The sequence below is a fragment of the Sinocyclocheilus rhinocerous genome, unplaced genomic scaffold (assembly GCF_001515625.1).
Source record: "Sinocyclocheilus rhinocerous isolate Xijiao unplaced genomic scaffold, SAMN03320098_v1.1 scaffold388, whole genome shotgun sequence".
NCBI classification, from domain to species: Eukaryota; Metazoa; Chordata; class Actinopteri; order Cypriniformes; family Cyprinidae; genus Sinocyclocheilus; species Sinocyclocheilus rhinocerous.
The window spans coordinates 276,314-287,428 of NW_015650020.1; positions in this window are offsets into that span (position 1 = coordinate 276,314).

The window sequence follows — 11,115 nt, forward strand, 5'->3', positions numbered from 1 at the left end:
GTGTCTTGACAAGTCTGACAAAGGATAGGAACTGTAGGTTGGAGCGTATGTGTGTTGACAGCATTGGTGCGCAGTGTCTCTGAGCTCGAGAGAAGAATGATACAGGAAATCTGCTCTCTCCAGATGTATTGAAAGAGCACGGAAAGCCATTTGTCCTTCTGAACATACATTTATAAAGCTCACATATTTCCAAGAACCGCTGAGTCTGTAAGCAGCTGTGATCGATACATCGATACAAGCACAGCACTTGATAATCTCCAGACTTAGTTGTTGTTGTTTAAAGGGATTGTTCACCCAAAAATGAAAATTCTGTCATCATTTACTCGCCCTCATGTGGTTCCAAACCTGCATGACTTTCCTTTATTTTGTGGATCAAAATTTTATTCATAGTTAATTCTGCAAATAACTTGTGTTTTTTGTCCATACAATGAAAGTATATGAACACAAAACCTTCTAGATATGTAAGACAGAAGATGTTACACTGCAATTTATAATGCAACACTAGTATGTGTTGTATTTTTAGTGTTACAGGGGCGACTTAGTGTACATTAGCGTAAACCAGAAATGTCCAAAACAGGGCCAAAGTAGGCCCTTGATGATCTTTGATTTGACTTGACATACCAGATCATAAAAACATGCCATTGAAGGATACTTTCATTTCTGATTCATCTTTTTCAGAATACGTGAATTTTTAATGGATTGAATTAAAAAAAAACAATTAAAATAATATAGTTGAATATAAAAATTGACTTTCGGCCCACAGCCCTCAATCAAGTCTGAAATTTGTCCCTTCATAGAAAAAAATGTGGGCACCTCTGGCATTAGCCATATTCTTTTACAGTCAGTTTTCTATTTCAGGTCAACTACTGACATGGCAGAGTAACACTTTGAAAAAAAAATCCTGCTGAGCAAGTTTGTCAAAGACAGCGTGTTTTTAGACGGCCACTTGAATAATAACACATATGGTTTAAAAGGAAAAGCATTTGAAAGTAACCCTATCACCCCCTTGAGTACTAAGGTTTGTAACTGTCTCAGCAAAACCAATAGTTCATAAACATTAGCACCTTACGGTCCAAACACAAAGGCCATAAACAAAATGCAAGTAAGTTTGAAGGTGACTTCCCCCATGATTTCATGTCCCATACTTTTTCCGTTCTTTCTCTTTCCGTGTAACATGTGCCCATATATGACACTATAAGAAGTGTACAACTTCAGTGAGCTTTGGCCCTGTGTTGGACCCTTAATCGGTGTGCAGGAAACAGCAGAACCAATCTTCTGGGGGAAACAGTGAGGTGAAGCCTGGTGGGCTGAAAAGGGAAGTCTGCAGGAAGTGACCAGCCTCTGATTACTGTACACACGGCTGTCATGGCCATCATCACCTCTCCCGCTACACTAGTGTGTGTTGTGCATAGTCTCCCTTTTGTACCCTCTGTGTGTGTGTGTGAAAGAAAGTGTTTGAACTATTTTGTATGGACATTTACCGTCAACACCTTGCTTGCGTTGTGTGTGTGCTGAATAAGGTGAGGTATGAGGCTCATTATCAGCGGCCTGCTCACAACGGAAATGCGTTTAGCTATGACAGTCAAACAAAGTGACTTGTTTCAACATAATGTGCTTGAACAGACAGTTCAGCAGGTCAAACTGATGTTTCTTACACAGAGACTGATTTCTAGTGCGTGTTCAAGCCTTTGGTGATCAGTAGAAAACAGTTTTGATAAATAGGGGAAGAAGGGGTAAGATGTGTCAGTGGGTAAGCTATGTCACCTCTTTAATCTAGCAAGCTGTGAATAATATTTGGCAGATAACTATATGTTTGGGGGGGGGGACTCATATACAACTGCCAATTAATTTATTTGTTGTTGGGGTTTTTTTCACATTTTTGCATGTCAAAGTAAGTTTGTCATAGCCAGCCTATCCAGGTCTAAAATATATATTACATGTTGGTGAACTGTCAAAGTAAACCATTTAAACTATTTGGCTAAGGACTACTTATAAATTATTAAATTAAGCTTTTATTTTTCTTAAAATGCGTTGGGGTAAGATGTGTCCGTGGCTCAACCAAGAGTGATAGCGAGCTTGTACTGTATAAACAAAATATAAAAAACACAATAACAGTATTGATATAAATAATTCATAACACAAATATAAATAAAAACAAAATAGCAGGCGTCCCAAAATAACTACCCATCTCATTTATCATTGGCCTAGATATGTAAAATCAAAAGTGAAACAGCTTACGCCATTCCCCTACTTGTGCAATGCTGCAATTATGTCTTCATAATGTAATTTATTCTCTTCAGTAGAATCGCATTATGGATAATGAATTGCAAAATGTACTGTGGTAAAGTAACCACATATAGATACTAACCAGAGAATAATGCAAAGTGTCTGTGATCTTGAACATTGAGTTTTATGGTAATATTAACGTGTGCCTATTATTCCTTCTTAAGAAATCTATTGACACGTTCGAGCTTTAAAACAGAGGATGTTTTAACAGGTCTCATATTTTTTACTATTCATTCACTGCAGCAAATACGGTACATCAGACCCTTTATCTGTTTATTCAGTTGTCATGTTCATGTGTTAACTGTAAATATATCTGAGAGTGGTAAAAAAAAAAAAAAATTCCTGTCACAACGATTAGAAAAACAACACAACAGAAAAAAATACTGCCTTGATGAAATGTCAGCTCTTTTGTAAAGCACACCAACTACCACAACAAGGAGAGGATGCATGTTTGATCCCTCCCGCTGTTGTCTGAAGCATTACAGACACAGAAAGACAGAGACAGCGAGAGACTGAAAGACTGCGAGGGAGAGAGAGAGAGAGAGAGAGAAGAGAGGCCGCAAAGAGGATTAGGTTTACCTGTGAGGGGCCTGTCAGGTAGATTTAGCAGCAGAGATGATAAGCGAGGGAGTGTGTAGGAGGACGAAAGCGAGAATGAATGAGCGTTTCACAGCGCTGTCGGGCAGACAGAAGAATAAGACACTATTTCTATCACAACATCAGGTTAGTCTGTCGGAGAGGAGTTTGACCGAGTTAAACAGGATGTCACGTTATCAGGGACTGCTAAAGGGAGTGAGAGAGAGCAAGAGGGAAGAGGAAAGATAGAATGTAGTTATGCACTTGAAACTGACCAGAGCCACAGCCGCTGGCTCAGATCACTATGGGAAGAGGTTAGAAGTGATAAGCTAATAATGTTCAGTTTACAGCAATGCTCTTAAATATTCCTTACAAATGCTACTCTATCATGAGAAAAGAGCAACTGGAATTAGTATGTGTGAAGTTATTATGTCGGTTGGTTTCATAGGCAATGTATTTATGAGGGCTTCAGTCATCCTGTTTTTCATCTGTGACAGGCAACTGCAGTAAGCATTTTATTTCACTTTGAATTCTTCCTTGATACATTCGTTAATGAATGATCACTTGCTAACTTTCAAAAGTTTGGGGCCTGTAAGATGTTTTTGAAATATGTCTCTTAAACTCAACTGCATTTATGCATATAATTCATGTAATTTATTGCTGTGATGTAATAGCTGAACTCACCATCATGTCTCTCATCATGTTATGTTCTTCCAAATCCATTTGCTGTTATATTTTCTGGGGAACACACATAAAACATCTAAATAATAAAACATTTCAATATTTTCTCTAGCAACATAACAAAACTGTTACGTTCATTCTAAGTTACTGTTCCTGACACAAAAACAAAAATATACAGTCAAACCAAAAATTATTCAGACACCAGATATACAGTAATTTTAGATTTTTTTTATTATTATTATTAGTGAGTGCAGGACACTATAGTTAATTTATGTAAGTGAGGATAACAAAATAAAGTAAACTTATTATTACATATTATAACTTATGACATATTACACCCACAAATTCTTCATACAGTGGACTACCAGTAAAATTGATAAAAATTTGGGACCAAAAATTATTCAGACACTTTATTCTTGTCATATTTTATTACCATTTTCTAAACTATAGCGAATAAACTGTGATAATGTGTGAAATGTTGAAGGAGTCTGAAAAAATTGTGGTTTGACTGTATATATAATTAAAAATCCTAATAACTTCAGTATAGATTTGACCTAGGATACAACTTTTGTTAACTGTGCTAATTAAATAACTACACTTGTTCTTGCTTCAGGTCTGGACTTTGGTCACTGGCAGTCTGAGATTTATTTAACTAAGTTGACAAATACTCAACATTCAGTAATTCAACAAATTTCATAAATTGTGGTTTTCCAGTGCAACCACAAATATGTAACACTTAGAGATGTTGGCTCGGAGTGAGAGCACTCGCAGCTCAAGTATTATGACTTTATTTTAGCTCTCAAAGGGAAGAGAAGACTTCAGAATTTAAGTGCAAAAAAGGACAAGGAAAAAAAGAAGTATTTCACTGTCAAGTTTAGAGCAATTTTCAACATAACAGCAAATATGTTTGCACAGTGGACATATTTGTAAGAGTGTATGTCATCTTGTGTGTGTGAGTGTTATGTGTAATTTCAGCTTAGAATAAACCTTAAAACTGGGATGCTGTGGCAGGTCATGTTAATGCCGTCAGCGATGCTTTGGTTTATGTCCATCTTCCTGGAAGCTCCACCTCCCCATCACCACTTAAGATAGCCTTTCAAATGTCTCATGTCCTCCGCTGTGTTCCTCTCAGCTGTTTTCCAGAACAGTTACAAACAGCATTCCTCGTTGTGATACCTGGGACTGCTCCTGTGGCTTTACATTAACATAATTATTATATATTTGTATACTATATGATAAATGTATATAGTTGATGAAAAATACAGTTAAAACAGTATTGTGAAATATTTATTACAATTTAAAGTAACTGTTAAAACTGGTGGAACATTTCTTGGATGTATGTATCCATTTAATAATAAAGGCTTTTTAATTCACAAGAGTGCCATGGTAATTCTGAAGTATTCTTTGATGGACTGTTATAAACCCTAGACCAGAGAGTACCTTGACCTTATAGCACCAGAACCCTGAGATGCACTCTCTACTATTGGACTTTGCTTGAACTGTTAAAACTGTTGCATTTTAAATTTTAATATGCTAGTGTCCTTGCTGAATAAAACTACCTTTTTATCTTACATACATACATACATATATACATACATACATACGTGTGCAGTACTTATATACACCCACAAAAACACATGTATAATTGGTATGTGCAATGAACAAAAATTAAGACCACACCAGGTCCAGGATTTCCTCACAATTGTATAGTTACAGTACACTTCATCGACATCGACACATTGTACTTTTACAATGAAATGTTCTTCTGATATGAGCTGCTACAAGCATAGCTAATCCACAACTTTTACACAACTGTTAAACACCCTATGATATCAGTGTTCCTGGCTTAAACTAGGGTCACATTACCAGTCATCCTGGGTCAGGTGTTCCATTTTAACTGAAAACCCCACGGATTGAGCCAAAGTAAACTAATGCCGCAACTGACAACGGCCAAGGTGACTTTTGTGGGAGGGAAAAGGGACCCCTTTATGGCTGATTTTCTGGATACATATTACTTACCTTTAAAAAGCAGAGCTGTTCTCCAGGGACCCATCCAGAATCCGGCCAAAGTGTTAATGCTATTGTGTTAACATAAAGCTGGAAGCCACAGCTACTTCTGTCATCGGGCCCAGCTACAAATGTGTTTGTGTCTGGAACTGCCTGGCCAATTTCAAAAACCAAAAAATAAATAAAAATAAAATAATGCTCATACTGAAGCGGGAGTCATCTTCTGTTGACCCAGCTCGTTTCATTACAGTAATGAAATTTCACTCCGTGACGTGGTGCCACGGACAGCTATAGCTTGTGTGAGATTTAGAAGCGTAGAATATTGGCATAATGCTACATGTCTGAATGATTGAATGCGCTAGGTTACAGGTTTTTAATGATACATCATATGAAACCTCTTCTCTAATAACATAATCCTCCGTTTTGACGAGTATGCAAATGGAAGGTACTGTTATAAAATGTGAAAGTTCTGACACTGCCTTTCGGAATGCACACCCATTATGACTAAACACTTTTGCTGAACAAAAACCACCCTAGAAATTGGTCAGATGATGAGGGCTGTGCCAATCTTTTAGAGAACTGCACGCTGGATCTCGTCACTCAAACTGTTTGTCTAGAAAACTAAGCTGATCTTGGGGCATCATTTCAGGGTTGTGTTCTTGGCCTCCTGTGGTTTTTGGATCTTATCCTGCAAAGATCTTTTTCATTGCGACTCCATTGCCCGTTTGACAGTAAAGGTAGCCTACACTCTCAGGAAAAAAAAGGTACAAAGCTGTCACTGGGTCGGTATCCTAAGGTACAAAAGCTAAAAGGTACATATTTGTACCTTGTTTACACCTAAATGGTACATTTTAGTACCTTAAAGCTACATTTTAGTACTTTAAAAGTACATATTAGTAATTAAAGTGTGAACATGTATCTATTTTCCATGAGATTTTACTACATGCTCTGAAGTTTATAAGACTGCATTCAAGTCACTGGCGCCAAATAGAAAGCTGCGAGTTCATTACTAATATGTGCTACTAAGAAGTGCAACTGACTTACCTCTGATATGAGAAAATATGACAGCATCAGGCACAACAGAAAGTAGAGGGATGCAAAGTTGACATTTTGCTGGAAAAAGTTTGAACACATGACACAAAGTGAAACAATTGTTAAAATATTATTCAAATTAATCACCCAAATTAGCTCCAGACAGTTTCAAGTTAATTTGGCTTATTTGTAGATTATCAAAATTATTAGGAAATGATAAAAAAAAGAGTGAGAGAGATTTTGCAAATGCATTGTACTTACCTTTTGACTTTTGTGACATGGAAACCTAACTGTCAGCATTCTCTGTTGTTTCTTTGTTCTAAAAAAAGGGAACTGGTTAATAATATAACAGTCAGATGAACCAGCACTTTGTCAAGAAAATGTCACAATGGCTTGAAAACATGTCATATTCCAAATAAATAAATACTTATTATTTACATTATTTATATAAAAAATACACATATTTTCATTACTGATGGCCATAATACACTGTTTAGAAGGTCACAGTGACCATTCTGCATTCTTTTGTGCATCTATTCCTCATTTTTGGTTTCTTTACATTTCTATGCTTAAATTATTTGGGGATTCTTTCATTTCACCAAAAGAAGAAGTACAAATGGAAATCTCTAGATTTCCGATAGCTGGCACAGCAGAGAGTGTATAATGGGAGGTTTTGGGGAATGTTGGGAACAGCAGCTTGTCGAATGATTATGGTTTTTGTTGGCGGTGTGGATCAAAAAAGGAGTCTGGTGGGTTGGCTTGGAGGTGCCAGGTTGCTGGGACAACAAATCAAAGATGAAGCGTCTGGTATGTATGACTGGGTACTCATCACTCACGGCCAGAACCTTTAGTGAGGGGGAAACCGAGCCATGCCTGAGTACACAGCTCCCTAACCTCCCACCGTAGTCTCTTGTTATAACAGACAATGTTGACAGAGCGTTCAGCCGCAGTTTGGAAACGCTACACCATGTATCTGCAGAAAAGGTAGAGGCTTTCAGTTATGACAAAATGTGTTTAGATTGGGACAGAGCCCTGGAGCGGTGGTTTTCATGGCCATGTGTGATAGCGGAAAAAAAAAATTCTTCTTGTTATTCTTCTTCCCATATGAGAGACACTGTCACGACTGGTGGCTAATGGAGTTATACGCAGCACACACGCCCATAGCAAAGAATGACATTTTTGATTTAGTACATTGGTTTGGGAAGGAAAGGACTGTAGAGTCATGGAGGATATCTTTTAAGGGTGAAATACGATCAGAATCCTTTTTTTTTTCAAATGGGCAGGAACCGTTCACTACCGTTCAAAATTTTGGGATGAGTAAGATTTTTTAAAATGTTTTTGAAAAAGTCAAAAATCAAAAATACAGTAAAGGCAGTAATATTTTTTAAATATTATTACAATTTAAAATAACTGTTTTTAATATATTTTTAAAATGCAATTTATTCCTGTAATGGCAAAGCTGAATTTCAGCAGCCATTACTTCAGTCTTCAGTGTCATATGATCCTTCAGAAAATATTGTAATATGCTTATTTGCTGTTCAAGAAACATTTCTTATTATTTTGTTGAAAACAGGTGTGCTGCTTAATATTTTTGTGGAAACTGTGATACTTTTTGACAGGATTCTTTGATGAACAGAAAGTTCAAAAGAACAACATTTTTAGCATTGGAAACTATTTTTTGCAGCATTATAAATGTCTTTATTGTCACTTTTGATCAATTTAATGCATCCTTACTTAATAAAAGTATTAATTTCCTTCAAATAAAATTGTACTGATCCCAAACTTTTGAAGCAACAAACCTACTGTACTTTTCATAGTGATGAATGCATAAGGTAAATATATTGCAATGTGGATCAGCATCTCAAGAGTACAGTATTCAGATCATTGCTCTTCATTAAAGACAAAAGCATGTTTCCATAAATTACAAGGTAAATAATGTGTTTACACAACAGCTCAAAACGGCCTCTCTTGTCTGTTACATTTCCTGTCTAAAAACACAAGGATGGAATGTGAAACCACCCCCTGATTTACAGCAATGAAACACATCAAAAGAAAAAACACTGACAGTAATAGTTGAGCCATTTCCCTTCTCTCAGAAAAAGCATATTTTAAGTAACAATTATGGCTATGAAAACTCTACATGAAGGGAGGTGCCTTGACTTTTGTGTCTGGAAAGTTCACATCAGTCCAGGAGCCCGGGTAAATAGTCACTGAGTGGTCGGAAAGGGAAACTATTACTGATGTTTTCTTTTGTGAGATGAAAGTAACAAGGAGGAAGCAGCCATCATAAATTATTTGTTTCATAGGTGTTTCTCCAGCACGCCAAATCAAGCGATCCTTTTAATCTTGCCTGCAGGAACTTTCATCCCTTTTTGAGATGTATGTTATGGTAGAGACAATCAATAATATCAATAGCAGTGGGGGGGAAAGTCTGAAATAGGGAGTGCCTGATTAAACACAACTGGAAATAATAGCAACTAGAAATTAAGGGGGAAGTCGTGGTCTAATGGTTAGAGAGTCGGACTCGTAACCCAAAGGTTGCGGGTTCGAGTCTCGTACCGGCAGGGATTGTAGGTGGGGGGAGTGAATGTACAGCGCTCTCTCCCACCTTCAATACCATGACTGAGGTGCCCTTGAGCAAGGCACTGAACCCCAACTGCTCCCCGGGTGACACAGCATAAATGGCGTGTGTGTGTTCACTGCTGTGTGTGTGCACTTTGGATGGGATAAATGCAGAGCACTAATTCTGAGTATGGGTCACCATACTTGGCCACATGTCATGTCACTTTTTTTTTTTTTTTTTTTATATTTTTGTATTAATTTTAGTCATGTGCCACTGTGGTTTGGAAGGAGCTGGCACCATCAGTGGCATGTTTGCATCTTTGGCATCAAGAGCAGGTTGTGGGAAATAAACATGCTAAACAAAAAGTGGGTGTGCTGCGACTCCCAGACGCTCAACTGTATGCCATTATTACGACAGAAGTGACAAACTGGCTTGGTTTACCATAAAATATTTTTTCTTTGCCAATGCATCTCACAAAGCATATATAATACATTTGCCTTATCCAATAATATTAAATAAATATATAAATAAGGGCCAAAACAGCACGTTTTTCTCCCAATCAAAAACCTCATCTGACATCCATTGAAGTCCCAGAATACATAATACAAATAATAAAAAAGCTAATTGTGAGAAAGCTTAAAATAAACAACATATGTGTTTGTTAAATAATCATAAATAAATAGATATATATAGTCATAATTGAGAGAAATAAAGTTACAATTGTGAGATATGAAGGCAAATTTATGAAAAATAATCACAACTGTAAGCAGGGACATCAGGCACTACATTTTTTTTTTTTCTTTTTTTTTTGAGGGGGCACCAGTGACCGTTCTGGCACTTCTTCCTGGGACTGTTAGTCATGACACTCTAGTTGGTCTACTGCAATTTTATTTAGCATGCAAGGGGCTGAGATCAAATTCTTATCTCATATAAATTCTTATAATTAACCAAGCAAAACTGCAGTTTTGCTATTTTGAGCCAATGATCACCCTGCATTTTCATTGTATGGAAAACAGTATTTCTTATGGGAAAAACTGAACTCACAATAAAAACAATAACTTGTATTATTTACTTAAAGGGGTCATATGATGCGATTTCAAGTTTTCCTTTCTCTTTGGAGTGTTACAAGCTGATTGTGCATAGATAAGATCCCTGAAGTTGCAAAGACTAAAGTATCAAAACCAACCCAAAGAGATATTCTTTATAAAAGTTAAGACTCGTCCACGCCCTCCTAAAACACCTATGTTGACAGGCAGGTAGGACAGCATATTAAAACGCTCGGACCGAACGTTTTGATTAGACAAACATTTCTTGATCCTACACCTTCCACAGAATATATAAATACAGACAAATACATTTAGACCACTTACCTTATTGATTGCTATCGGGATGTGAAGAGACTTTCAACCAGCATAACAAAAAATGTTTCTGAAGACAATCACCTATTGCACCTTTAAGGTCCCATTACATTCTTTTGAATTATGAACCGAAGCAAGATCATATTAACAGCTTTACTGTCGCGGTTTCAGAATATTCAAAAATTTCTGCATTTAAACCTTTAGTTTTGGACAACGCAAGGCTAAACTGCTCTTTATCTTTGCGTGCGTGGAAGCACATTTTGTGAGTAAGAGGCTGTTCTCTTTAGTCCTTCAGTGCTGTACATGTAACATAAGCATTTGGCCAATCAGCAAAAATCATTTTCACAAAAGATTTTGTATATATCATACATTAATTGACAAAACTATTTGGTTGTGTTTCTGTTGACAAATTAATATTTTGAAAAATATTGATTTCCCCCAACCACTCATACATAAATAATGTAAATGACATATGACTTAAATAAATTTACATGTATATTTACATGACCTTAGTATATATATATATATATATATATATATATATTTCCTCTGACTGTGAAATATAAAATATACTCTTATATATTATATATATATATATATATATATATATAT